General features: G+C 43.4%; 1 long non-coding RNA gene across 1 annotated transcript; it reads left to right on the top strand.

The window, feature by feature from the left end:
* Positions 1–6,985: 6,985 nt before the first annotated feature.
* Positions 6,986–9,603, top strand: LOC103693543 (uncharacterized). Its single transcript, XR_596116.4, has 2 exons — positions 6,986–7,389; positions 8,615–9,603. It is a non-coding gene; the product is annotated as an uncharacterized LOC103693543 (long non-coding RNA).
* Positions 9,604–10,355: the final 752 nt, after the last annotated feature.

The raw sequence follows: 10,355 nt of genomic DNA, 5'->3' as shown, positions 1-10,355 counted from the left end.
CAGGTGAGGTGAATTTTATGAAGCACTTTGGGGAGGGAAAGAGCTCAGTCACTGAGTTTGGCTTTCAGTAAAGGGTGAGTGTGTGACCATGTATGGCTCTCATAGAGAAGGATGCGTGCTGCCCCGCTGGACGATTGCAGACTATTCTTGTTCCTGAAGTGAAGTCCTACCTACCTTCATCCATTGGCTCCAACTCTGCTCTCTGCTCCTTCGCCCTTCTCTTTGGTCAGGTCAGTGTTGTCCTTGGCTCAATCTGGTCTTTTCTTGTACGTGGGAAGGGAAGTCCACCCTCCATTTCTTTACACAGAGATTCCAAAGACAGTGTCATCTTCTGTCTTTCCTTTTGGGCAGTATTTCTCAGTCTTTGGAAATGCTGCCACAGTTGCTCTAGTCTTTAGTTTATGAGCTCCTTTAAAACGTAATGTTTCCTTATTTCCCTGTGTTAGAAAAGTTAAAACCTTTCCTTATTAAAAAATATTTTTATGTGTATGAGTTTGTTTGCATGTATGTCTACGTACCACATATGGGCAGTGCCTGCTGAGAAGACGGCGTTGAATTATCTGCAACTGGAATTACAGATGGCTTTAAGTTGTCATGGCTTCTGGGAACTAAACCCAGGTCCTTTGCAAGAGCAGCAAGTGTTCTTAACCAACCCCACTATTTTTTTTTGTTTGTTTCTATTAATCAAGTATTAGTGTAAATCAGCTTCTGGACCCTTCTTGAAGTTGGATTTTAATGCAAATAAATTGAAAATACAAAAGGGATATGGAGTGCCCAGAAAGAGGACACAGTAAGAAAAGGAGGAACCACAGATGACAAGCTTTATAGTTCACAGGCACCAGCCACTGCTGGCCTCTCCTATCCAGGGCTAATCCTTTAGATTATTTATACCACAATTAAGCATTCCACTCTATCACAGCTATCCTCTCCTTCTCTTCGCTCTTCCCTTTCCACCTTCCGTAGAGGACAGTAGAACTCTTGGAATTCTATATGTCTTTTTTTTTCATAGCCCAAAGAGAAAATATACATTGTAATATGGACCTTGACATTTCCTGGGGAGGTCAGATTGTTATTAACTCCAATGATAAATAGTCTGCACAGTGGCATTTCCTGGCATGAATGTTTTGTTTCTCCCTCTGTACCTTGTCCCTTTCCTCCTCTTGTCTTCCTTTTTACTAAGTAAACAGCACATGAGGACTATTTTTGGGGGGTGGGGTGGGGGGGAGAAAGGTATATTTTAAAAGACATACTGGGGCTGGAGAGATGGCTTAGCAGTTAAGAGCACTGACTGTTCTTCCAGAGGTCCTGAGTTCAAATCCCAGCAACTACATGGTGGCTCACAACCACCTATAATGATCTATCTGATGACAGCTACAGTGTACTCATATATATAAAATGAATAAATGAGTTTTTTTTTAAAAATAAAAGACATACTGACAGCCAGGGTATAGTTCCTTACAGACAACTGGAAGTCAAGGACACCCCCACAAGACCTATCACATGTAGAAGATATTGCTTGAATCACCAGAATCCTCAACTTAATTGTTCTGTATTCAGAGGGACGAAATCCTGGTGCTCATGGCTTTGAATGTCCATCTAGTGTATGGCCACTATATGGGACTCAAAAATTGAGGGGCAATGTCGGTGACATAGGGGCATTATGTCAGGATAGATTTGCAGATTTCCAAGCAGTTCAAGTAAAAGTGTAGTACTGATTTTCCAGTAATTCCCTCACCTCTGTCTAAGCCTTTTTAAGTCTCCGGAATATTTCAAGCGTCTTAATTCCCAACAGAATGAATTAAACATCAGGAGAAAGTCTACCAGGCCCCTCCTCTCTCTCTGAGCAGGTATTAAATGATTGAAGGGACCATAATTATGAGAATTTCTGGGACACTGATTCTCATGCCTGTCTCTGTGGAGGCTTCTCCGGTAGTTGGTGGTTTTGGCTCGCATCTGTTGTTGATTGGCTCCGTGCCAGCAGCTCTGGTTCTCTGAACTGGAAAGGAACTCAAATGTGGGCTTTTAGGGGAATGGAGAACCACAGGATGTGAGCTTCCTGCGCCTCTGGTGCCTCGTAAGGAAGCTGCATCTGCTGGGTTAAGGAGTTGGAGAGAAGATGAAGTCAGCAGTCGACGCGCGTCGTTTCCCAGCATTGGGGCCCCGTGTGTCCCACCCCCTTCTACTTCCCTTGGAACACGGGCTCTTCCAGGTCCATTAGCCAAGCTGCAGAGTCAGGTCTGACTAGTGGGCTTATGGCGATGGCATTCACGAGGCTGAACAAGGAGGTCCTTCTTCCAGCTGTGATGGAGACCAGATGGCTTGGGGTGTGGAGGTTGAAGACTGGCAGAGCTATCCTCAACCCCGCTGGCAAACAACCTTGAGAGAAACTGAGAGGAAAAAAGCTTTTTGTTTTCTTCAAGTTTTCCTTATGATGTTTTGAGTGTGCTTTGTCCTCAAAGCGTTTCCCCATCCATGTCACTCTGCGGTGACAGATGAGTTGATTAGGACACGGAGGAGAGAATCTCAATTTTCATCAGCAACTTGCAGATGTAATGTACAGGGACTGCAATATGAGAAAGAAATATTTTCCTCCGGGTCAGATTCACTTATTTTACACTGGGTCTGCACGTCAGCACAAGCTGGTGCTGACTTATTTTCTTAGGTTATTATCAACCAGACCAGACCTAGTATTAAGACGTTGAAGAGGACCTGTGGGGTTAGCAAAGCAAACATGGAGCAGGGAGTTGGAGCTGCCTAAAATGTCAGTGTTTCTTCTATCATCGAAGGCCTGTGATCTTTGTGTCTTCCTAAGGTCCATAGAACAAGTACAGTAACGCTTTGCTCTGGAGTGTGGCAGAAACCGTTCAAGTTAAGATCCAACCATGATCCTAACAGTGGAGTTAGCTCGACCACCCAACCTGCCCTAAAGATACACTACAGTGATGGTAGCCAGACCTGTGCATTGCTAGAAGCTCTTGAAGTTTTCTGGATCAGCACTTCCAAGGATTATATGGTTGATGGAGTTCAAGCCAGTGCTGTGTGCTGTGACACCAGGTCACTGATGTGAGGGGGTGGATGTTAACTTTCAGACTATGAGATGGAATGGACCTGAAAGATATCTCCCCCAAACCCCAGGGCAATGTGCCTTCAACCAAACCAAAGCAAACTAAAAGTCCCAGAAGTAAGAAGGGAAGAAAAGGGCTGGAGAGATGGCTCAGTGGTTAAGAACGCTGACTGCTCTTCCAGAGGTCCTGAGTTCAAATCCCAGCAACCACATAGTGGCTCATAGCCATCTGTAATGAGGTCTGATGCCCTCTTCTGGTGTGTCTGAAGACAACGACAGTGTACTTATGATAAGTAAATGAATAAATAAATCTTTTTAAAAACAGAAGGGAAGAAGAAACTGTTTTGCAAATAATCTGAGATGATCCTTGTTGGAAGACTGGGAGGAGGAACTGAGATGTGGAAAATGTGGGGTATCGGCATCTTTGAGTAGAGTTTACTCAAGGGCTTAAATGTAAAAGGTAAGGGCAGTGGATCAAGAACACACACACACACACACACACACACACACACACACACACAGAGAGAGAGAGAGAGAGAGAGAGAGAGAGAGACAGAGAGAGAGAGAGAGAGAGAGAGAGAGAGAGAGTAAATGCTGAAGGAGATACCGAAGAATGACCTGGTTTGGAACGATAGTATACAGAGAACTTTTACTGATGTTCTGTCATGAGTTTTGGTTCTGGTTGCCTAGAATAATAACAGAGAAATAAAAGAAGAAATCTCCCCACAGGGATTTCTAAGAGCTTGTAAAACTTAACTTATAATGGAATGGCCTTATAATGGAACAGAGAATGCATAAGAAGGTTCTGATGGGAGTTGTCTTCAGAAGGGAAGTTCTGAGAGACACAAATAGGTTGTAGCATTTGCAGAAAATGTGAGAATTTTATGTTTAATATATGGTCATACTTAATATAGTTTGGGATACGTAAATTAGCACTGGAATATTAGTGAGTTCTGTGTTCCATTGAAAAGCTGGGTCTGGATGCCTGTGTGTTCAATCAGGAGTCACTGTGAGGTGTCCTGTGTTCTCGGGCCTCTGTTTTGAGGGCTGTTCTGGCCTGTTACTGTACCTATACACCTTGCTTTCTTTATCCCCCATACAAGTACAAGACCCCATTGTGGTGATACAGACAATGTATTGGCATCCCAGTCTCAGACTTAATCAATATCAGTACCTCGAGTAGTTTATAAGATTAAATTTTGAGGTCATAGCAAATGAATACGCACTTTCTGGTTTTACTTACTGTTCTCAAATATAAGCAGATATCACTCTGTCTGGTTACTTGGCAGCCAGCTGTATATCACATCCTTTCAGCGACGTTACTAAAATGCTCAGTAAGAAGACTTGGGGAAAGCTAAGACTAAAGGCAGAGCAGAGCCCAGAGCTCCAGCTGCTGACTGGGGCTGAGAAGGGGGAATAGCAGCTGAGATATATGAGGTCTTTGGCTCCTTTCCCAGAATTGCCAGGCTAAGACCTTGGCAGGGACTCAACAGGAAACTGAACTCTATTTGCATATCCTTTTATACATGGGAGATTAAAAGCTTCAACCTTGAGTGATCACAGTTTTTGAGAATCATGACAAGGCATTAAAGAAGAGGTGGGGTGTCCCGAGGGACGTGAGCGGGAGGCCATGCAAGGTAGGTGTGAGGCTGGCAATGACCTTCAATTGCCTCTGATTAATGACGAGTGTGTTTCATTTAGTTCTTTAAAAAAAATATTCTTATTGGGTCACACAAAGGAATCAGCAGGACAGGGATCTTTGCTTCCCAAAATCTTGGGGATCTGTCAAAGTCAACCCCTTTTGTCCTATAGCTAAATCTTCCTGTGCAGATGCTTACACAGCTTATTACTGAGGGAGCCTAGAGATAACCAAATGTCAACTCAATTGTGTAGATGCCATCAGAGACTCAAAGAGTTAAACTGACTTATCCAAAGTCATGCAGAAGGTTCAAAGTGAGTTCTGACTCCCCGACGAGCTTTTAGTTCCCCTTTAGCAGGTGGAAGTTTCTTCAGGTCTCAAGTGACTTCTCTCAGACCCATGATTTGGCACACCTACCCTCCAGTATTGTCTCCCATCAGAGCATTCATTTCTCTGGCAAGACAATGACTCTGATTCCCTGGATCTTTCCCCAGTTCTCCTGGACCAGTTCCCTGTGTTTCTTTAATGGAAGAATGAATATATTTTTCCTGGGATTTTTTTTGGCCAAGTAATAATACAAAAACTAACCTTATGTAGACAACATGGACAATACAAGGAGGAATGAGTGCTACCCTTCATATTAGTAATTAACTCGATAGTTTTCAAGGACAGGAAAAGCTCTATTTTTCCCCCCCCTCTGGAGCTGGGGACCGAACCCAGGGCCTTGCGCTTGCTAGGCAAGCGTTCTACCACTGAGCTAAATCCCCAACCCTGAAAAGTTCTATTCTTAAAAGGGCACATTAGGTAAGACCTGGGATGAGGGGGTCCCTGCAGGTATCACAGGAGCAGGGAAACAATCCTCAAAGAGAAGAGAATGAAAGTTCAGTTCACCCTGACCTAGACTGGATCAAACTTCTAGAGAGCTTTTACTGCCAGCATATTCAAACACAGTACAATTTGGAATAAAATTTCCAGGAAACAATCATTCCCCTTCCAGAGATTACCAGGCAACAATCATTCCAATTCCAGGTGCACAGGAAAACTTAAGGCATGACTACACAGAAATCCCCCTTTAAAGTACATGTGACCACGAAGGTGGGTTTTATAGCTGAAAGCCTAGAATCTGTGTGGTCTCTAACCTAGACAGCATAGAGGTCAGGAGGCCACAAGTAGATATGATATCTCCCCTAAGAATAGATTTTGTTAACTGGGAGCTAAAGATAAAGGTCTAGGAAGGGAGAGTCTGGGATAATCATTCTGGGGGATTTGGGTGAGGTCTGGTTCCACAAATAGCAAAAGGTCACCAGGTCATTCACAAGACCCACTCTCTTTCTAGATGGAATGCAGGTATTTGATTTTATCTCCTCCACTGAGGAGACACCCTGTGTGTTTAACATTCCTGGTTTCCCTAGTCATCTGTGGGTACAAAGACTTTTATGCACCTAACATGGGAAGGGCCTTCATGAGAATATCCCTAAAACCGGGCAAGACCAACCTTTATAAAAATGTGGATTCTTTATGTTGCTCTTGTCCAGATGTCTGATCAAGTCTGCTGGAAAATGGTTTCTATGAAAAATTTGTTCTTTCTGCTACTTTCGTAAACTAGAGACATGTTCACTTGGTACAGACAAAGGACCTTAAGGACCAGTGTTTACTAGGGTGATATACTCACCCCTCCAGGGATTGCACGACTTTTAGAACTTCTGCTATAAACAGCACAGGGAATTTATTGAGATTAGTCTTTGGAAAGAAGATTCTCGGTACATCATTTTTATGATAAAGCATGATGGTAATGGACTTGGGAAATGCTGATAGTTATTGACAATAAGCCCCCTCCCCAGCTAGATCCTTTGGTGTTTTCTGTGTATGACCTCCTTTACTGTGGGATGTTAGCATTGTTGAGCATCTTTGGGGTGTGCATCACAGATGCTCCTCATAATAAACCTGCGAACTTATTCCTCCTACTTTATAGGCAAAGGATAGATTAAAGGTTTAGAGAATTTGAAAAACCTGTTGTAAGATCCTGGAATGAGTAAGTAAGGAGTCGTGATTACCACTGTTTAAGCACACATGCAACTTATGAGCCAAATTCTTAAATATGTTCATCTAAGAAAAATAAAACTATTTTTCCAGTAATATTCATATTATGAAAAAATCAATTCCAACACATGTTAATATTTTTTGTGGATGGTTATCGCATTTATTTTTATATCACTTAGTTATCTGTAGTCTATTGGCATGTATTAGAAAACATGCCTTTTAACTTGTGAGATGAGAGGTTTTCTTAGGACAACAAAGAAGCTTTCATGGATCTGCAAATACAGGAAATCTCAGAGGTAATTATCTGAGACTCGGGGAGAAGCTAGTGTCTTCTGTCTTGGCATGATCTTACCTTTTGCCCTTGTTGGTTTCTTTCAGAATCTGTAAGACTCAGGGGAAGACACCTATAATGGGAAGCCAGCTCCGCTGAGAGGGAGGTATCAGGCCTTCTGTCTACGAGCAGTCAGGGTCTTCTGCCAACGGACTTCTGAAGGCGTAGAACCTTTATCTCATCCTGCCGCTCCTTCCCCTTTGGCCCAGGCAGCTTTGGAGACAGTTATGAATAGAGGAAAAGTCAAGAAAAGTCAAAGGAGCAAAGTGGGAAGGTTGGATCCTCAGAGAATAAAGAAGTTGTCTAAATATAAATGTAAGGGTCCAAAAAATTGCTAAAGGAATTAGCAACCTTCTAATTCTTGAAATGGCAACCCTAGATAAAGGCATGCAGGCCTTCTTATAGGCAAGTGGTGGAACTCTCTAGAAGGATCAGATAATCTAAAATTTCATTGGCGGGTGCTAGGGGGTCATAGGTCATCAGTGGTCTACATTCCTATGTAGTGAATGCTCAACCATGTGATGAAATAGGGCTGCCCAGTGTGGATGGCCCATTCTGAGATAATTTCCCATTTTTCTGGTTATTCCAAGGCTGTTCTTTGGGAGAGGGTTTTATGATCTTGTTCTGGATTTCATGGTCTGTTCCTAGAGCTAGTGTCTTATGACCTAGTTTCTGGGACTTATGGTCTATTCCTGAAGCTGGTGCCTTACAGTCTTTTTTAAAACTCAAGCCTGGTTCTCAAAATGGAGACAAATGGGGGGTCCTTAAATGGGGACAAATGGGGTTTATATTGTTCTTTCATAACCACGATGGCGATAGACTGAGAAGAGACAATCTCATGGAAGGGAGGTGTCCCTGAATGTACTTACTTGCAGATTTTATTTTGCTCTGCCTACTGGGGAAACCTCAATTCGTATAGTTTCTCTGGATTCCCAAGACACAGGCCTACATTACACAGTTGAGTCTTCCTGCCCAGTTCCTTGGTTTGTAAATACATTGTCAGCATTCTCCCTGGTGATATAACAAATATAATTTCATCCTTTCACGCAAGATGTTCAGTGGTTAATACTCTCTTTGCTACTATTTCAATGTTGTGAAAAAACACCATGACCAAGGCAACTTACAAAAGAAAGTATTTGGGGTTCACTGTTCCAGAAACACACACACACACACACACACACACACACACACACACACACACACACACACAGAGAGAGAGAGAGAGAGAGAGAGAGAGAGAGAGAGAGAGAGAGAATGGTAGGTGTCCTTTTAAAAACCTCAAAGCCTACCACTAGTGACACATCTCTTCTAACATGGCCACAACTCCTAATCCTTCCCAAACAGTTTTACCAACTAGGGGCCAAACATTAAAATATAAGATCCAATGGGCCCTGTTTTCAATCTTCCCAAAGGACTACCATACTTCCCAAAGGACTATGTTTGCAAATGTATTCATGTAGACTTTCTAGAGCTTGGTAACACTAGTTTATACAGAAGAATCCAAAGCTAAACCCATAAAAGCTTTCCCTATTTCTTACAGCTACACCCCGAGAGATCTACTGAACATCTGGACAACCTCACATCATACCATCTCAAGATGGCGACTGCTGCATCGCTACAGAGAAACACCACAAAGCAGTCAGTTCAGGCAAATACTAAGTGCTGGAGGCGGAAGATATGAACGTGCCACTGACACTCAGGAGGTTGCCAGTGTCACTGGGGCTAAACGGGAGGCATTTCTGCCTACCGAGCACATGTTTCTTTGATAGAGTTTGCTAAGTCCAAGAGGTCTCTGAGAAAGTACTGACTCCATATTAAAGGAGCCATATTTTGATTCATACAAAGAAAAGACCTTTTGTGTGGCACAGCAATGTGGAGGAAGGATACTGGTGCTTGCTTCCTGGCTCAGCTGCTTTCAGTGCTGTGGCCTTGGGCATTCCCCAAACCTTCCGATGCTTGGGTTTCATCTGTAAAATAGAGGTAATAACAGCGGCCGGTTGCTGGGAGGACTAATCAAACGGAGCACACAATGACTTCATGCAGAAGTTCTCTGAGACTGCAGGCCAGCGTTATTAACCTCATTACTGGCAACGCTGGAGTGACTAATGAATTTCCACTTCACAGGGCTTTTTTATTTTTAGCTTCATCCTGCTGAAAGTCAAAAAAAAAAAAGAAAAGGTTTTCCTTTTTTCAACTAATAGGAAACGAGGCTGACTGATCCTAGAAGGTGAGAACTGGAAGAGACCTTGGCGGTATCAGGTCCAGCTTCCTCATCTTACAAATGAGTGTGAGAGGAGAAGTGACAGGCTCAAGTTCTCCTGGGACAGAAGCAGGTCTGGAATAAGTCAAGTCCTGGGTGGTTTCTTTCCTAGCCTGTAACAACGCTTCCTGCGCAGTGGTTAAATCCTGTCTAATTCTTTGTCTCTCACTTGAGATAACTCAGAAATTGGCCGGGACTGTGTACCTAGGGAAGGCTGACCAGTGCTGAGGAAAACAAACTATTATTCTTATTAAAAACACTTTTAACAACCTGGCTTTTCCTTTACTGCATTGTTACCCTAGCAATGTGCTCGGTAGTGTGCTTGTGGATAGAGCCGTCTGAAATGAGGGAACCTCAATCAAGAAAAAAAGCCTCTCTAAGATTCAGCTGCTAGCATTTTCTTAATTAGTGATTGATGGGGGAGGACCCAGACCATTGTAGTGGTGCTATCCTTGGCTGGTGGTCCTGGGTTCTATAAGAAAGCGGGTGAGCAAGCCATTAAGCCACACCCCTCAATGGCCTTTGTACCAGCTCCTGCCTCCAGGTTCCTGCCCTGCTTGAGTTCCTGTCCTGACCTCCTTCGATAATGAACTGTGCTGTGGAAGTCTAAGCCAAATAAACCCTCCCCTCCCCAACTTGCTTTTGGGTCATGTTTCATGGCAGCGATAGAAACCCTAACTAAGACAAGAAACTTGCTTTTATTTTGAAAAAAGACAGAAATGGGAGATTCTTTGTCTCTAAATGAAAGTGAGGGAAAGGCTGCCTGGCAGGCTCTGGTCATTGATCCGTTTATTCCTCAGCAGAGGGAGTGAGAGGAGGCCCTGCGGTGAGGGGCAGGGGTTACCCAGGTTGAGATGAGAGAGAGGAGCCCAGCCTTTCTTCTTTCACCCCTTTGTGCTCAGTGTGATACTAGGTAGTGCGGAGGAATTGGGTGGGGATCAGGGTTTTGAGGTTCTTTAGAAAGAGTCAGAAACCACAGACCGAGCTTTAGACAAGCACTCTGACTTCATTGAGGGCTTTG

The sequence above is a fragment of the Rattus norvegicus genome, chromosome 15 (genome assembly GCF_036323735.1).
Source record: "Rattus norvegicus strain BN/NHsdMcwi chromosome 15, GRCr8, whole genome shotgun sequence".
In the NCBI taxonomy this organism is placed as follows: Eukaryota; Metazoa; Chordata; class Mammalia; order Rodentia; family Muridae; genus Rattus; species Rattus norvegicus.
The sequence above is the reverse complement of the archived record's forward strand: the minus strand, read 5'-3'. Positions and strand labels throughout refer to the sequence as shown.